General features: G+C 35.1%; 1 non-coding gene across 1 annotated transcript; it reads left to right on the top strand.

Annotated features, from left to right (window-relative positions):
• The first annotated feature begins 11,394 nt into the window (after positions 1–11,394).
• Positions 11,395–11,526, top strand: LOC114236099 (small nucleolar RNA SNORA70). The gene has a single exon (XR_003622127.2). It is a non-coding gene; the product is annotated as a small nucleolar RNA SNORA70 (small nucleolar RNA).
• Positions 11,527–18,190: the final 6,664 nt, after the last annotated feature.

Below are 18,190 nucleotides of genomic sequence, written 5' to 3'. Positions count from 1 at the left end.
ATGTTCTGTGATAACAGCAGGCAATGCCGGAAGGGCCATTTCATTTACATACGGCATATTTTATAAAGAAGCTCCTACTTCACGGGTGATTCTGAACATCTGAGCAGACAAAAAGGACTTTCATACTCTTCCTAGGGGAGCAGTACTAAATTAATGCAACATTAAGTCTAATGAAGTTAAAAGGTGAAAAAAGCAACTTAGGGGACACTTTTCTATGAAATAGAGCAGATAAGTTTCTAGTCTCCTTGCTCAGTTTTAAATGAATAAAATTCCACTTCCCCAAAACAGATATTCAGAAGGATTGCTTCATAATTATTCTTAGATGATAATTTGGGATAGTATGTATGTATGGATTGTTACAGACTGAATGCTTTTTTCTGTTCCCCTCAAATTTGTATGTTAAAGCCCTAACCACCAATGTGATGGTATTTGGAGATAGGTCTTTGGAGGGTAATTACAGTTAGATGATGTCATGAGGGTGGGGTCCTGATCTGATGGCATTAGTGCCCTTTTAAGGAGAGACACCAGAGAACTCATTCAGTTTCTAGGAGCTCACAAAAAAGAGGTCATGTGAGCATGTGGTGAAATGGCTGCTGCCTACAGTTCAAGAGAAGAGGCTTCAGAATGAAAGCTACCTTGCCAGGACCTTAATCTTGGTCATCCTAGACTCCAGAACTGTCAGAAATAAATTTTTGTTGTTTTAACCACCCAATCTATGGTATTTTGTTATGGCAGCCTGTGTAGTCTGATGTATGCATATATTCCAAAATTTTTCTATTTTATTTTTTAATTGTAAGAGTAATATTTATCTGTCATAAACTATTGAAGAATACAGAAAGGTATACAGAAAAATTCAATAATTTCTCCTTCCTATTTTAATTCCACCTTTTGGTTATAACAAATATTAATTGTTCAGAACAGCCCTTGCTAACATTAATGGGCATATAAATCACTCTGGGAACTTTGTTAAAATGAAGATTCATATTGAACAGATCCAGTGTAGAGATTTTTCCTTTCTAAAATAATCCCAAGATGCTGCTGATCTGAGGACCACATTTGAGTAGCAAGGATTTAAGTGTATTTTCCACAATTTCTCTATGTTTATACAAACAAGTCAAAAGCATTTTAAACAGTGTTTTTCCCCTTAAAACAGAAGTGGTGATGGCATACATATTATTCTATAATTGACTTACTCAATTAACAAAATAAAATGGTTATCTTATAGGATAATACATGCAAATTTGACTCAATTTATAGGTATAGCATAAACATTGGAAACTGAAAACAAAACAAAAAACCCCTGCAAAACAAGTTTTTCCCTTGGCTCTTAGAATAATATCAAATAGAATAATTGAGTCAAAGGATGGCTATGGATAGAGTTCACTAGACCACCCCTGTTGAAGACCTTGAGAAGCCTTAGTTTCAATATTGTGGTGGTGATTACTGTAATTAACCCTTTCTCACAAACAATGATCTGAGATTGTAAATAAATTTGCAGATAAAACCAGGCCAAAAAAAAAAAAGCAAAGAAAACAAGTAGTTTAAAGTAAAAATACGATATAGTAAATGTATTTGATTTATTTTTTATGTATCATTTCAACTTGGTCTAGACAACGATTCAGACTTTATGGTAATACTTAACTGTAAGCACTTAAAAATGTGGTAAGTTAAATGTAAATTTTTAAAGGAAAATCTTGGGTTTTGTATATTTAAATAACTAGTTTTTCACTTCCAATCTTCTAAAGCTTGTATGCCTATTCTAAATATGTTTATATTTTGTAGGCAACACGACAGAATGAAAGGATCAACTTTGGAGTTGAACAAATGGAATTTCATGTTTTAGTTTTCAACCGCTTACAAGCTTCAGTTTCCTGTTCCTGAGTTCCCTCCAAAGGTAAGATTATGATGGCAGTTACTGCCTTTTAGTATTGTTAAGAGTGCTACAAAATGATGTGAAACGCAAAACATAGCGACTGCCGTGTAATAGGCACTCCATAAATGAAATGATTATGCCTGATAACCAGAAACTTTGAACTACTCTCTTGAAACTCATTTTGAATCCTAGGTGTAGTGCTTTTATCCTTTGACAGAGATATTGGCTTTTCAAACAGTCAGAGGTACTTCTAAGAAATATCTGGTAAATAAGAGGGCAATTAAGGTAGGCGATACCTGAGGTTATCTTCTTTCTGAAACTAAAAATTATAATTGTAAAGTAGAAGCTCATTTTTGTGTTAGCGTATGTTGGAGGAGGTGATGGAGAGGACGTGACTGCAGGTTGATCTTCAAGTTGGACCCGGCTGATGGGAGGCTCCGCACCCCTCCTTTGTCCTTGCAATGTACATTCCGCCCACAGTTTCCACAGTGAGAGCCTTCTTCAAGGGCACAGCCTTGAGAGAGCCCTGTGTTGTTGAGACCATCTGGACAGTATACGTGACTGAACCCAGTTAAAGCCTCTATATAAACATTGAGATTCTGTCTGCGGGGTTCGGCGAGATCTACCCATTTTATGGCTGCAAAAACAAGGATCATAAGTAAGTTTTCTTGCTTATTAAACCTGCCACCTACCCATCTGGAAGTCTGCCTCTTTCTTCAGGCTCTCCTTGCCCTCTGTATACAGGGGCCAATTTGGGAACCAACCGCGTTTTAAGCTAATTCTGTAAATAATGTGAATGGATTTCATAATTTTATTAAAAGAATATGACTTCTATAATTTTTTTGAAAAAATATCTGGTATCCTTGAAGTAAGTGTAAGTTGGGCTCTATGAGCTCTCTTATAAATATTAAAAATAGTTTCACAGCTTTTTATTTTGTAATGTAATATATTTTAAAGTAAATTATATTTATCATGACATTTCACCTCTAAATACGTCATTGTGCCTCTTATAAAATTAAGGCCATATTTTTAGAGGATAAAATAATATCACAGTTCACAAAATTAGTGACAGTTCCAACTAATACCCAGTTCGTATTCAAATTTCCCTGGTTGGTCCCCCAAATGTTTTTCACAGGTGGTCTGTGCAAATCAGGATCCTACCCAGTGCCACACATCACATTGGTTGATATATCCCTTAAATCTATTTGACTCTCCAGTGATATCTTTACTTATGATGCTGAAATGTTGCATGGAGTGAATCAGTTGTCTTGTGAAATATCCTACATTTCAGATTTGCTCTGATTGTTCAGAGTGAGGAGTGTCATTTAGTTTGTTCCTCTCTGTCCTGTCTCTTTCATGTAGCCCAGAATAAAGTATAAAGGCTTGATTAGTATTCAAGTGAAATGTTTTTGGTGAGATTTGGTAATGTTACCTACTTTTAAAAAATAATTCTCATCTCTTCTTGTCCTTTTGGGTAAGATCAAGTGTAAAATCATTCTTAAACTGTCTTATTGAAATATTTGTAGAACACTTCACAGTGTTTTCTGACTTGCAAATTTGTAATTTTTATAGGTATTATCTCTAAAATATAGGCAAAAGAAAAAAATTCCATAACATATCAAGAAATTTCAGAATTCATCTCTAAAACCAGAACTCACTTCTAACTTCTTCCCTCCCTTATCCATCCTCCCTCCCTTCTTCCCTCCCTCCCTTCCTTCCTTCCTTCCTTATTTCCTTCCTTCCTTCCTTCCTTCCTTCCAATTTCCTTTCAATACTGAGGTTATAAATAGTCTCTTTTAAGAAAACTGCTACCCACGCACAGACTTTAGGTTATAGAACCAATCAATCCAGAAGTAAGTAATGAATAGGGAGATTTCTTGAGTTAAATTTATTTCAAATGCTTTCTTTTGTTATAGCGTTTGTATTAAATATAAAAATAAAAGTCAGTACTGCAGTGTACTTTCTATGTATGGTTGGGCCAAGCAGCCTGACATAGCACAAGAAAAAAATACATCATCTTCAAGGCAGGAGCCAGTTCTTGATCTGAGTCACCTTTGAAGTGGCTGGTGGCATATAAAGTGTTCATATTTTTATTTTTAAGTATTTACCTCTGACCTCCAAGGATCTGATGGGATCAGAAACAGAAATACAGATGCCTCACATGAAAATCATTTTGGAAAGATATTCTGCCTAGCTCTTCAAATCCAAGATGTTTGGACTTTGTATAAACTAAAGAGAGGCATTGTGTTGGAATCAATTCAAGCCTACATATCATGGAATAGATATCTCATCCAACTGAAAAATGAGTATTTAAAATTTTTTTTGAAGTACTATATATATACAAAGAGAAAGCACAGAAAGCATGAGTGTACAACTTGGTGAATTATCACCAAACAAACACTTATGCATAATTAGCACACAGAATACAAAACAAAATATTATCTACACCTCAGAAGATCCCATTGTACCCCCTTCTAGTCTCTACTCCCCAAGGAAAATCACTGTTTTAACTTCTAACACCACAGATTAGTTTTTACTATTATTTGAACGCTTTATTAAAAGAATGATACATAACGAAAATTTTTGTGCCTGGCTTTTAAAATTAGTGTAGATGTTTTAATATTAATTTTTGCTTTTATAGGTATGCTGTGTAGGGTCATGGAATGAACATATTTAAATTGGGGAAACTGGAAGGCGGATCTTGAGTCTGCCATTTACTAACTGTATTAGCCTTCAGTAAGGTACTTAACCCTTCTGGACCCTGTTTCTTCACCTCTAAAATGGAAGTGGTAATACTTTCTTAAAAGACTGCTGGGAGGATTAAATGAGATACTATGTGTAAAGTACCTGGAAAAATAGTAGAAGCTTAATAATCGCTAGTCTCTTCACCCCACTGTTCTTCAGCCTCCCACCTTTTCTATTTAAATGTACTAGTGGAAAAAAAAACAAACAAACAAACCACAAAGCTATTATTCCACTTGAAACCTAAAAAAGATTTTGTCATGGAAGATCCATGTGTTGTTTAAAGGAACACAAAAATCTTTGCTACAATTTTTAAAATGATCATAGTTTTTTTCCTTCCTTTAAATTTCAGCAAGTTAAATATATTGCAGTTCTACTGATATAAATTGGGAAGACTTCAGATTTTACCAGATGTCCAAGGAAATGTCAAATGACCTATGATTTGTGCTAATGACAGGAAGTTATAAAGCAGGGAGATTGGATGTAAAACCCCACCTCCTGGAGGTGATTTCTTTCCTCTCTCCTCCCCAATTGGCTAATGATGGATTCTCAGACATTATTTCAGTCTTAAATTTAGTGGAGTAAGTGTTACTCTCTGAGATGTCAGTGTATTAAAAACTAGGATATAATTATATTTAATGTGAACACTATTTATTATTGTGTTCATACTAAAAATTAATGCTTGAAAATGATCAAATGAGATAAATTTATCTTATTTAAAATTTCAGTGATTTTATATATGTTCTGAAAAATAAGCCTTTTTGAAGAAAAACTGAGTTTAGTTATGGAGGGCAAATTGACATAATTTTCAGAGAAGCCTAAAAATTACTTCTTTTCCTGGAAGAAAATGATAAATATAATGTAATTTAAAATAACAAATAATATGAATTAATTACTCCCATAACTGGAGAGGCAGCTTAGTATTTTTGCTCTATTTTAACTTCAAATAAGTATAATTATAAGTAGTTTTGTCTCTGCACAAAGTAGCAAGTACATCAATGGGTGTTTTTCCTTACTCCTTGTTATTGTGAGGCTCAAAAGATAGTGGACATTAAAGCTCTTTTCTATACTAATATAAGATGAAAACGTTTAGAAATACTTAGTTTTTATGTAAGCATGATTTATTAGTATTTTAGGCAGAGCATGAATATCTGTCTATACCAATCAATGTCCAAAGATTTCTATTCTTTATTCATAAAAAGTTAATTCAACATGCTGTAAGTCTTTTCAGCAACTTGATCTACCTGCCTAGTCTAACTGTTCATAGCTCTAACCTAAACCACTCACTTAGAAAACTGAAATTAAAATGTCAGTCAGGGCCTCTGCAGAAGCTGGATGGCTCAGAACCTGAGCAGTAGACTGGAGCTCTGTTTCCTTTCTCTATTACCAAACAACCAGTCATTATATTGAAAAGGAGCACCAAGAAACATATGTTATTCTTCTCAAACATAGATGGCGCTACTGACCCACCATCACAGAGACTGTTCAGTTTTCACCACTGGCTGTGGACAAACATCAATCTATGTCTGGTCACCAGATAGTTTCTATTTTTGGAGAGCTAACTGAGGTTAAGGGTGGGCTGAAGTTCTTAGCAAGGATCTGTTATTGTTGTGTGTAACTAATTGTGCTAATATTTAGAAACAGTAACACACTGGTTGACTGGACTTTTCATGTTCCAGTGATTAATCGGTAGATATTGTAAGTGAAAACAAATGATATTGATCTAGATGCTTTTTATTTAGTTAATTGTTTGTGAGATGCTGAGTACTTTATTGCATCTTCTTTGCATCTGTTTTCTCAATTTGAATGGGAGGGAAGGAACCAACATTTATCCACCATCTAGTGTATGCCAGTCACTGGGCTGTTTATAAATATTTAATCCCCTCATCCTATGGGGAATGGCTTCTTATCTTTATTTCAAACATAACGATGAAGGTCAGAGATACTCTATGGCCTGAGATCTTCACCAAGGTGGTGGTGTTCAAGCCTAGTTCTACATGACTTAAGATCTGACTTCAAATGTTCTTTTTATTTAAACCAGTCCTGGGAATAATAATATTAATCTTATAATATAGCCTTAATACAAACTTTATACTAACACTGGCTTATTGGTGTCATGGGGAAAGGTAAATAACCTTTAGAAGGATAAAATACATCAGAAGCTCTTTTAAAGAACTTCACAGAGCTAAGTCACCAGATTAACCAATGATCTCTTTTCTTCTGTACAGAATACAGTGACTTGTATAAGTGAGGATTTAGCAATACATAAAATATATCCCCAGTTGTTTATATTATCTAGTTCAAGCCCAACAACTAGAATTGTGATTTTTAAAACTTATGCATAGACATTCACAATTTTATTAAGAATTTTAAGAAGCTGGATACTTTTAAGTCCATGGTAATCATAGGATATATATATTTCTTTTGGATTGAAAAGTTTATCAAAAATTGACTACTTTTGATGATTTGACAAGATACTTTACTATATCATTTATATTGACTGCTTCTAAAAAATATTAGGACCACTGTCTTCAGAGACAGGAGGAAAAAAGTTGCTACAAATTATTTCAAAATTTGAAAATATCTAGAAATGCCTAGCAAGGTTCTCTCTCATATACCCAGTCTAACCTGATTACATCAGATATACGTAATCTCTCTAAGACCATGTTAGCGGGATATCATAAAACATAAGGCTTTTTTTTCTGTGTAAATTTTCTAAATAAGAAAGATACCTTTTGATTGTATTCTGTAACTTGATTATACTGTTCCTAAATCTCTATAATTTAGTTAAAATATAAAGTCTTCTCAATTCTTTGCATTTAAGCTATTTGTCATTATGAGTTGGTAAAGAAATTCCAGGAGAGAATCAGTTGTGACTGTTAGGAAGAAGGATACTCACCCAACAAAGACATCAACACAGGAGCAACTTCAGAGGCCAGTGATTCAAGGCATGGAGTCATGAAGACTTTGGGGCCAAGAAAAATTCGAACGTTGGGATATCCTTCAAGAGGTCAAGAACAAACAGGAAATGATCACCATGAGTCATAAGTTTCAAGTGAATCTAGGAGATTTGATTTAAGCAGGCATAGGGCTGGCAATTTGTAGATGGCTCTAGACCGAGAATTTGATTGCAATCTTGACAGCTAGAAATGGAAAGGCAGATAAAATGCAGGGCCTCAGACACGGAGAGAGGGTTGTAGGAATGGAATGCCCAGCTAATGGAAGAACTGGCTCTAAGGAAACTTGGTAATTGGGTAGAATATTGAAAAAGAATCTCAGAACTCAGATTACATAGTTGGAGGGGTGGAGTGGAGTTCCAGATACTATCCATTTTGTATTACCGTTGTCTTTCTTCCTGTTGTATATACCCTTCTACTTACACACAGGCTCTTAAAAATTTTGCTTTCATAGGCACTTTGTATATATATTTATTTTCCTCTCTCTCCTACTTTAGCAGTTTCTCCCTCTTTCTTGCATGTTCTTAAAGCATTCAGAAATTCAAACATAATCCAAGATCTTTCTGTATAATCAAAAAAGCAAAAAATTTCTTTCATCAGAAGTCTGCTTCCAGATTCCATCACATTTTAATGTTTGCCTTAGTAGGCTCAACAAACAAACAACAATAACAAAAAACCTAACCTCTCAAGACTTCGCTTAAATTTCCAGTCTTGACTTCTCGATTTTTCATTCACTTTCCAGTGGTCTGGTTTTCATCTCCATTCCCCTCTAAAATTGTTGTTTCATGACTTCCATGTTATCAAATCAAAGGATACTTCTCTGTCCTCATTTCCCTGTGTTTCTTAGTATTCAACACAGATCACCACTCACTTTACATTGAAATAATTTTTTTTCTTGGATTCCAGAACACCATATTCTCTTGGTTATCCACATAAGGAATAATTTGACTTTGGAATAAGAAAAGTGATCACCGGATATCTTTTTAGTGTCATGCTGCAGTCTAGAGGGATTGTCTGATTGTATGGGGATTCTGAGCCTTGCCTTTGATCTGTTTTACAACTGGGAATTACAGATAACTGAAAGCAATGGAAATAATTCTTGTCTACAGACATGAAAATAAATTTTATCTGGTGGGGGAAATAATTCTTACCCTCTCCCCTTCCTACTAATAAACCCAGTTTGGGGGTCCATTTATAAATTTATTATTTTTTCTTTAATCCATATAAGCTTGTGATTCTTTGACTTCTCCTTTGAATTGGTTGTGACATCTGTCTGGTTCCCTTAATTAATGAGATAAAGTTTTGACACATATTTATTTCATGTCTGTATGAGAGTTATGGTTTTTACTTCCCAAAAAAGTATCCTTTAACACCACTTCTCCTTGATCTGACTGGCTACTGTCTCTCAGTCTCATTGGTTGGCTTCTACTTTTTTCTACAGATGATTAGCTTTTGCTCTATTTTCCCAATAAGTAATATAATTTGGGCAACCTCAGTTTTCAGCGATATCTCTATGCTGATTACTTCCAAATATTTATCTGTTGCTTTAACCTTTCACCTGAGATCCAGAATCATATATCCAATTCCTTATTGGAGAGCTAGGTTTTATTGATAGTGAGTGTTTTGCAAGAAAATGAAATGGACTTCTTCATTACTGCTCTACCTCCATCCACAAAGAAAAACAACAACAACAATAATAAGCAAACCATCAAAAAACAAACTTGTTCCTCTCCCAGATTTCCTCATTTCAATAAATGTTAATACCATCTAGCCAATTGCTCAAGCAAGAAACTCAAAACTCCATATTATTTTATCCATCTGTAATCTTTGTGTCTTCTACCCTAAAGTATCTCAAATTGGTTACTTGTCTTAATTTTTACCGTCACCATCACATCACCTCTTGCCTAGAACATCATAAGGGCTGTCTGATTTGTCTTGCTCACTATTTCCATTCTTGCCCTTCTGTATTCCATTTGCTACAAAGCAGCCAGACTGATCTTTTTAAACATAAATCAGATTATTTCACTTTAACACTTAAGACCCTTTAATAGCTTCCAATTTCATTTGGAAGAAAATTCAAATTCCTTACTATGGCTTACATAATTCTCTATCTCCCCAAATCATTTCTCTTACTAATTGCTGTCTCACTTACTATGATCCAGCTATGGAGGACTTATTCCTTTTCCTTGAATAATCACAAACCTTTCCTGTTTCTGGGACTTTACACTTACTTTCCTCTATGTAGAACATACTCTGACTTTTCATAAGCTTAACTCTTTCCTGTTTGAATCTGAAAAAAAGTATTTTCAGATTTCAAATCACCTTCCTCAAAGAGTTCTCATCTTACCCTGCCTCAAGTAGCCTCATCCCCCCTTATTTTCTGTCTCACCACTTAGCCTTTCTCCTTCACATTTACCACAAACCACAAAATCTTTCTTTGAATTTTTAAAACTGCTTTTATGTGTTTATATCTGCCCAGCTCTGCCTTCTCCACTTCCCCTTTCCTCTACAGAATACAATACACCTGGGAGGCAAATACCTTGCCTGCCCTTTTCATCCTCTTAGTCCCAGAATCCAAGATAAACCCTGGATCATAAAAGACACTTACAATGTTTTTTAAAACATGAATGAATTGATGAAGTATTAATCTTATACTTCTGAAATAATATTTTATCAATATCTACCTCAATCTCTCTACTACAGAAGGTGAAATGCAACTTGTGATATAACTTTTACTCATTCCTGTCTTCCTAGGACTGGTATCATGCCTGGTGCATAGTAGGCACTCAATAAATATTTCTTAAATACATGAATGAATGGAGTAAGTAATATAATCCCAAGGTCAGAACAGATTCTTAGCTGCCACTTTCCTGCCATAGGCCAGCTTATAGTTCCAGTATTTGAGGCCGAACGAGTGCCAAGTCTGGCACAGGACGGAGTCTGGAGATGAAGGATGATTAGACTTGGGTAAAAGTTAGAGGAGCAGGCAGGAAACAGGCAGACCATTGAACTACTTTTAGTCTCTAGGTCATTTATTTTGGTGACTAGTTTTTGACTCAGACTCAATTTATGGGATGTCAAAGTCTATACATCTATAACATTATGGTTCATTTATTTTCTTCTCAATAAATAGCCTTATCCATTTGATTATGGAACACATTTTATCTTATGCATGCTCTCTCTCCAACCAGAAACTTTCCTGACAGAGGGAAAACTTTGCTTTTGTTGGCTGTCTGATAACCATATTCATAAGTTTTATTTGAGTTTATTTTAGTAGTTGCAGGAGTTGAATTACACTGCCTAAATCAAGATAACTTTTTCTCAACTCCAAACATTGAAAAACCCCCAATTAAAATTTTAGTACAATCTCACATTTCTTGGGAAGCTTAACAGAACCTGTATTAATAGTAAGAGAGATTTGAAATATATTTGAATATTTTTCGGGAAATTGTGTATACATACATAAATTATTAGTAGGAAAACTAGACAAGGCTCATTTTTACTGCATTAGTATTTCTTAAAGAACACCAAAGTGAAATATCTAAAACTCCAAATGGAGCAGAAATCAGAGGAGGTAGCACATAATTGCTTTTATTTAGAACAGAAATCTTGAATGGGGAGTTTTTTTCATTTTTTTTTAAGCAAGTAGAAAATTATTTCTAATGGAACCAGTGCAACATAGACTTACACAAATCTATTATGTGAATAATGTCTTATTTCAATTAATTCTGATTGTGATGTTTTAGGATCAATTTAGCCTGCTAGGAAATCTTGAATTTGGATAATTTTTAAATATAAGTACTGATGATTAAAAAAAGAGTTTAGCAGCCAATTAAGCCGACTGTGTTCTTTTCCCCATGGGAAAAGTGCACAATGGCTGCAAACAGCGACCTCCTTGGTAGTGTACCAGCCTGTTGCCTGTATGGGTTGCCCTAAGGGACCTTGGAGACAGCTCTTTCCAGTGGACATTAATGACCGGCATGCTGTCCCCAGTCTAGGCTCCAGACAGGTGTGCGCGGTGCCTTTGGAAAGCCCAGGGCACAGTGGCCAGGGTCCACATTGGCCAAGTCATAATGTCCATCCGCATCAAGCTGCAGAACACGGAGCATGTGATTGAGACCCTCCGCAGGGCCAAGTTCAAGTTCCCTGGCCGCCAGAAGATCCACATCTCCAAGAAGTGGGGATTTACTAAGTTTAATGCAGACGAATTTGAAAACATGGTGGCAGAAAAGCGGCTCATCCCTGATGGCTGTGGGGTCGAATACACCCCTAATCGTGGCCCTCTGGACACATGGCGGGCCCTGCACTCGTGAGAGCCTTGGCGCTGTCCCCTCCTTACTCATGCCCACCAATAAATCCTACTTTCCTGTCAAAAAAAAAAAAGAGTCTATTTTACTTAGAGCGAAAGAAGATTCAGCTTTGACTGTTCATTAATGTGGGAGTAGAAGAACTGCTCTAAACTCAGATAAGACTTAATTCCTTAAAACTATCCATAATTTAGGAATAACCCCTTGCTAGAAAGTGACATAGTATATAAATATATAACATTTAAATGTACAAATTAAGTACGAATTTAACAATCTCAATAACTATCAGGTCCAACGAAGAATAATTTAGGGAGAATTTGGGTTAATGGAAAGGATCTTAAACAAAGAATGAGAACTCTGCATTCCAATTCTAGGTCTGACCTGAATTTATTTTATTCTAGGACAAGTAAATTTATCCCAGTGAACTAGAAATCGTCATCTGTAAAATAAGGGGATAAGACATCTTATGTTTCTATGTTTATAGTTAAAGCTCAACCCTTCACTGAACAATAGGGTATAAGGAGTTATGATCAAGCCTTAACTTATCCACTACTGTACTTAAAGTCTATATTCACAGAGAGAAATAAAAAATCAAAGAATCTAGTCTAAGGGTCTTTTTATATATCACACTTCTTGAGAAATACCTAAATGATTATTTTTGCCTTTTTGTTTCACTTTTGATTTCCTGATCCAAGTGGATCGGATGGCTATGATCAGTTCTTGGATTCCTTATTCTTAAAGAAAATAAGGTCAAAGGAAAGAATAGTCTCGATTCTAGAAACTCTTCTCACTAACTGTCTCCTTGGGATTGTTTTTTTAATACATTACCTCATCTGCTCTGTTACCTACCTGAGTTTTTGAATAAAATTTTAAAATTAACTATAAGCATTTTTCATGCATATATACTCTTTACAGAATATTGGAACATATATGACTATGAGTATAGAGAATATAACTAAATATAACAATAGTCATTGTCTATTTGGAAAAATTGTAACCTATGCTAATGTCATTTATTCCTTCTTTGGAGATAAAGAGTAATTCAGCTGATCTAATAGTCTTGTGAAGTAGGTAAGAAATGTTTCCTACTGCCCGCACACATATGAAAATAAAAATTCCTGTCAGAGAAACCATATTCACTACACTGGGAAATTTTCTTTTTTCCAGTTTCATGCTCTAGGAATGACAACTGTTATGGTTGGAATGTTTGTGTCTCTTCAAAATTCATATTTTGAAAAATTTTAATCCTCAATATGATGATGTTGTGAGGTGGGGCCTTTGGGAGGTAATTAGGTCGTGAGGGTGGAGCCCTCATGAAGGGAATTAGTGCTCTTATAAGAAGAGACAGGAGAGAGCTTTCTCCTCTGTCTCTCTGTCTCTCTCTGGCATGTGAGGACACAATGAGAAGCCAGTCATTTGCAAACCAGGAAGAGTACTCTTACATGATGCTGGATTGAGCACCTTGATCTTGGACTTTCCAGTCTCCAGAACTTTAAGAAATAAATGTTTGTTGTTTTAAGACTCACAGACATAGAAAACAAACTTATGGTTATCAAAGGGGAAAGGAGGGGGGAAGGGGAAGGGATAAATTACAATTTGGGAGTAATACATACAAACTACTGTATATAAAATAGATAAACAACAAGGACCTGCTGTATAACACAGGGAACTATACTCAATATTTTGTAATAACCTATATATGGGAAAAGAATCAGAAAAATATAACAATCACTTTGCTGTATACCTGAAACTAGCACAACATTGTAAATTAACTATACTTCAAAAAAAAAATTTAAATGTTTGTTGTTTAAGCCACCCTATCTTTGGTATCCTGTTATAGCACCCTGAACTGACGAGGACAACAACTTATCGAAATTATTCTATAATTACAGAACTTGCTGACAGCACCTCATTGTACCAAAATCTATTGTCTATGCTCAGTTACTAAGTTTTAGAAATGCATCCATTTATTCAATCCTACAACTACTTACACCTGGAAGTAGCCTTGAAGTAGCTTGGTTCTCTTGATCTTCGGTCACGTATTCATTTTGACATTATCCAAAGTTTTTCCCAACTGGTATATCTTTATCTATTCCTGCATCAACCACTTTATGGGCAATGATCTTGCCTAGCCTGTGAACAGTGCCTTTTATCACCTTACAATAAGTGGATTTGCTCACCTTTCATTTTGTGGTGGTCAGGCCAGGTAGACTATGATGTAGTGGACACCTCAGGCCAACAGGAACCAATGAACACACAGTATAAGGACACCTGAATAATTGGGCAACCACAAAACAGTAAAAAATGATTATTTCAGGGAAATAGTCTAGTTGAACTGTTAAGCTTGACTTTACTGTAATAGAATCATTTGAAAGGTAATAGTGGTTCCAGGTACTCCCTTTGATATATACTTTCAGAATTCAGCCATTTGTAATTTTTGCTTTAAAATTTTATAGTCTTTTCAAATTAGGTTATGTAACTATCTTAATTTACTTTTAGATTGAATTGTTAAGGTGAATAATTTTATTTTGATTTGAACGTGCCCAGAAAGCATATTTTTGGTGTGAAATATCAAAGTATGTTTTTCTTCCTTACATGAAAATAGCTTGCAGATTTGTTTGACATTTGATATAAAGTGATTTCTATAGTTTGAGGCACAAGTGAACTTCAATTTTAACCTTGTAATGATTATACATGTTTATGGAAAATGAGTTGAAATGTAGAACTGCAATCATTGTCTGCATTTCCAGGCTTTGCCAGGCCTAAATGCCTTTTTATTTAGAGAATTTTCCATGCCTTTAGGTTACTAAGCATCAAAATAATGTAAACTGGTACATTTTAATTTGGTTGACTCTGTAGCCAAGAAGGCAGTGACTAGGAGCTTTTTTCACCATATCATATTTTTCATGGGCTTTGCCTATGGATCTTGGAATACAATGGTGGCATATCAGGAAAAGGGGAATAAACCATTCTAAAAAATGGCCTGGCTTAGGGCTCATGCTCAGAAGGGAGGTCAGCAAGCAAAGTTAAAGTATTTGAGAACACAGTGTTCATAATTAAAAGGCCCTGCCTGGTGGTTGGGTGCCTGGCAGCAAATGATACCCTTATAATTAGGCTGGTGGTACTCTCTTGAGTCCAAGGGGAACTCAAACAGTTTTAAATAAAACTCAGCCAGTATCCAATAGGACTGGGACAGGACCTAACTCCCAAAGGAGAGGGAGCTGGCTAGAGCCAGGCAGGCTTGCAGGATCCTGGCCAAACTGGCTAGACTTTAGGATTCTGGTCCCAGAGATATTTGGAACACAAAGTAGGAAGAGTGGCAAAACCCAAATATACAGAATTTGCACAGATGGAGGACACACAAACAAAGGCTGAGTTTTAGTGATTCAGTTATGGGGATCCCAGCTAACTCTAGGCCCCACTGATTACTTGGGAGATGGTCTCTCAGTGTCATTGGCTTAAGGACCAAGGAGGCTGGAACCTATGGTTGAGGATCCTCGGTGACTAGTGGTGAATAAGCAGAAAGAGAATCACATGAGGAATCTAGAACAAATATTTTTCCCTCAGTCAATGGACTGGTTTTACAGTTTTCCTTTTCATTGGTCTGATTAATTGGCTCAATTAATCTTATACTTTAAGATTATATGGACGTAATCTAAATACATGGTATTTTCTTCTTCTGCGTGACCTTGAGCCCTTACAAGCTGAATTCTGAACCATTTTTCATCTGATGTACTTAGAGCTATACAGTAGAGTCTGTTTGATATTATGCAAATTTTAAAATATTGGGGTCATGGCCAAACTAATTTCAAGTAAAATTTTTGGAATTTTTAATTAAAGTATAAAGTACCACCAGGAAAGGTTGCACATTATCAGTGTGCAACTCATCAATGTTGACAAACTGGACATGCCCAGATCAAGGAAGAGACTATTACCGGCACCCCAGAAGCCTCTTTTGTTCCTTCTACTTACTAACTCCCAAAGAATGACAGCTCTCTTGGTCATAGATAAGTTCTGTATGTTTCTCTACTTTATGTGAAATGAATCATATAATATGTATTCTTTCATGTCTGGTTTGTTTGGCTCAGTATTATGCTTGTGAGATTCCTCAATGTTGCTGTTAGTCATAGATCATTTATTATCTTGGCTAATGCTGTATTCCATTGTATAAACATATCTTAATTCCTTTTAGCGCTTCTATTGGTGAACATTTAGGTAGCGTCTTCTGTTGGTGCTGTTATGTATAGTGTTGTTATGTATAGTGTTGTTATGTATAGTGTTGCTATGAATATTCTAGTAATGTCTTTTGGTAAACATATGTACACATTTCCGTGGATATTATAGAGTGGAATTGGTGCGTCATGTATCAGTGAAACTTAATGTTTTCTAAAGTTTGTAATTTTATTAATTAGCCAATCCCAAAGATTTTTCTGTCACCATAAGTATATCACAGATCTGTCCTTTCCTTGCTTTACCTGGCCTACTATTCTATTGGCTTACTTTTGGCCAAAGTTTTAATACATGGAGGCTTAATTATGTGTTTCTTTCCTCTGTTATACATTTACAATTTCCCAAATATTCACTCTGAAGTATAAGTACTGAAATTTTATGAAGAGATAAAGAATAAGCAGTCCTTTTGTAGTTTAAAAAATTATAAATAAGTATATTTAGTTTTTAGATTTTATCCACAAGTGATACAGAAGAAATATTGACATAATATAAGTTGTTCTCCTTTTTAAAAGTTGCCTGTGCTAAAATCTGACATTTCAGAACAAGTAAATACATAGGTATTTATTCATATTAAAACATTACCTTGCTTTACAGAAGGATCAACTCCAATCTCAAAACTTTATTCTAAAACAAACTTTATTTTTAGGACAGTTTTAGATTTACAGAAAAATTGAGAGGATAGTACAGAGAGTTCTCATATATCCTCCACAGAGTTTCTCCTATTATTAATATCTTACAAGTATGGTACACTTGTCACAATTAATGAACTGATACTGAAACATCATTATTAACTAAAGTCTGTAGTTTATCCAGATTCCCATAGATTTTAAGTAAGGCCCCACCTGTCCCTGTCCCCCTGCCCCATTCCATCCAGGATACTACATTCCATTTAGTTATCATGTCCCTTAGGCTCCTCTTGGATGTGACAGTTTTTAAGATTTTCCTTGTGTTTCATGACCTTGAGAGTTTTGAGGAGTAATGGTCAGGTATTTTGTAGAATGTACCTCAGTCGGGATTTTTCTGATGTTTTCCTCTTTTTTTAGTTAAAAAAATTAATTGTGGTAAAAAACATATAACAAAAAACTATGTTAACCTTTTTTTCCCCATTTGAACACATCCATCATGTCACATAGTTACGAATCTTTTTTTTTTTTGGTGAGAACATTTAAGTGTACAACACTGTATTATAAACTATAATTATTATGCTGTAATTAGATCCTCAGAAGTTATTCATCTTATAACTGAAAGTCTATAGTCCTTGACCAACATTCCTATTTCTTCCATCTCCTGATGCCTGGCAACCACTGTTCTGCACTCTGGTTCTATGAGTTTAACTTCTTTAGATTCCATGTATAAGTGTGATCATATAGTATTTGTCTTTCTATGCCTGGCTTAGCATAATGTCCTCCAGATTCATCTATGTTGTGACAGATGGCAAGCTTTCCTTCTTTTTATGGCTGGATAATATTCCAATTTTCTACAGACACACACATATATGTATACATATGTGTATATATATAGGCTATTATGAATAATGCTGCAATGAACATATGAGTGCAGATATCTCTTCAAGATAGTGATTTCATTTCCTTTGGATATATAACCAAAAGTTGGATTGCTGGATCATACGGTGGTTCTATTTTTTTTTTTTTTTTTGAGGAATTTTCTCATGGTTTTCCATAGTGGCTGCCCAATTTACATTCCCACCAACAGTGCAAGTGTTCTCTTTCCTCCACACCTTTGCCAAAATTTGTGAGCTCTTATCTTTTTGTTACTAACCATCTCATTGTGGTTTTGATTTGCATTTCTCTGATCATTAGTGATACTGAGCATCTTTTCACATACCTGTTGGCCATCTATATGTCTTCTTTGGAAAAATTTTCTGTTAAGGTCCTTTGCCCATTTTATAATTGGGTTATTGGGTTTTGTTTTGTTTTTTTTAACATCTTTATTGGAGTATAATTGCTTTACAATGGTGTGTTAGTTTCTGCTTTATAACAAAGTGAATCAGCTATACACATACATATACGCCCATATCTCTTCCCTCTTGCGTCTCCCTCCCTCCCACCCTCCCTATCCCA

This window comes from Balaenoptera acutorostrata, chromosome 14, assembly GCF_949987535.1.
Source record: "Balaenoptera acutorostrata chromosome 14, mBalAcu1.1, whole genome shotgun sequence".
NCBI lineage: Eukaryota > Metazoa > Chordata > Mammalia > Artiodactyla > Balaenopteridae > Balaenoptera > Balaenoptera acutorostrata.
This window is presented reverse-complemented; position numbering and strand designations above follow the sequence as displayed.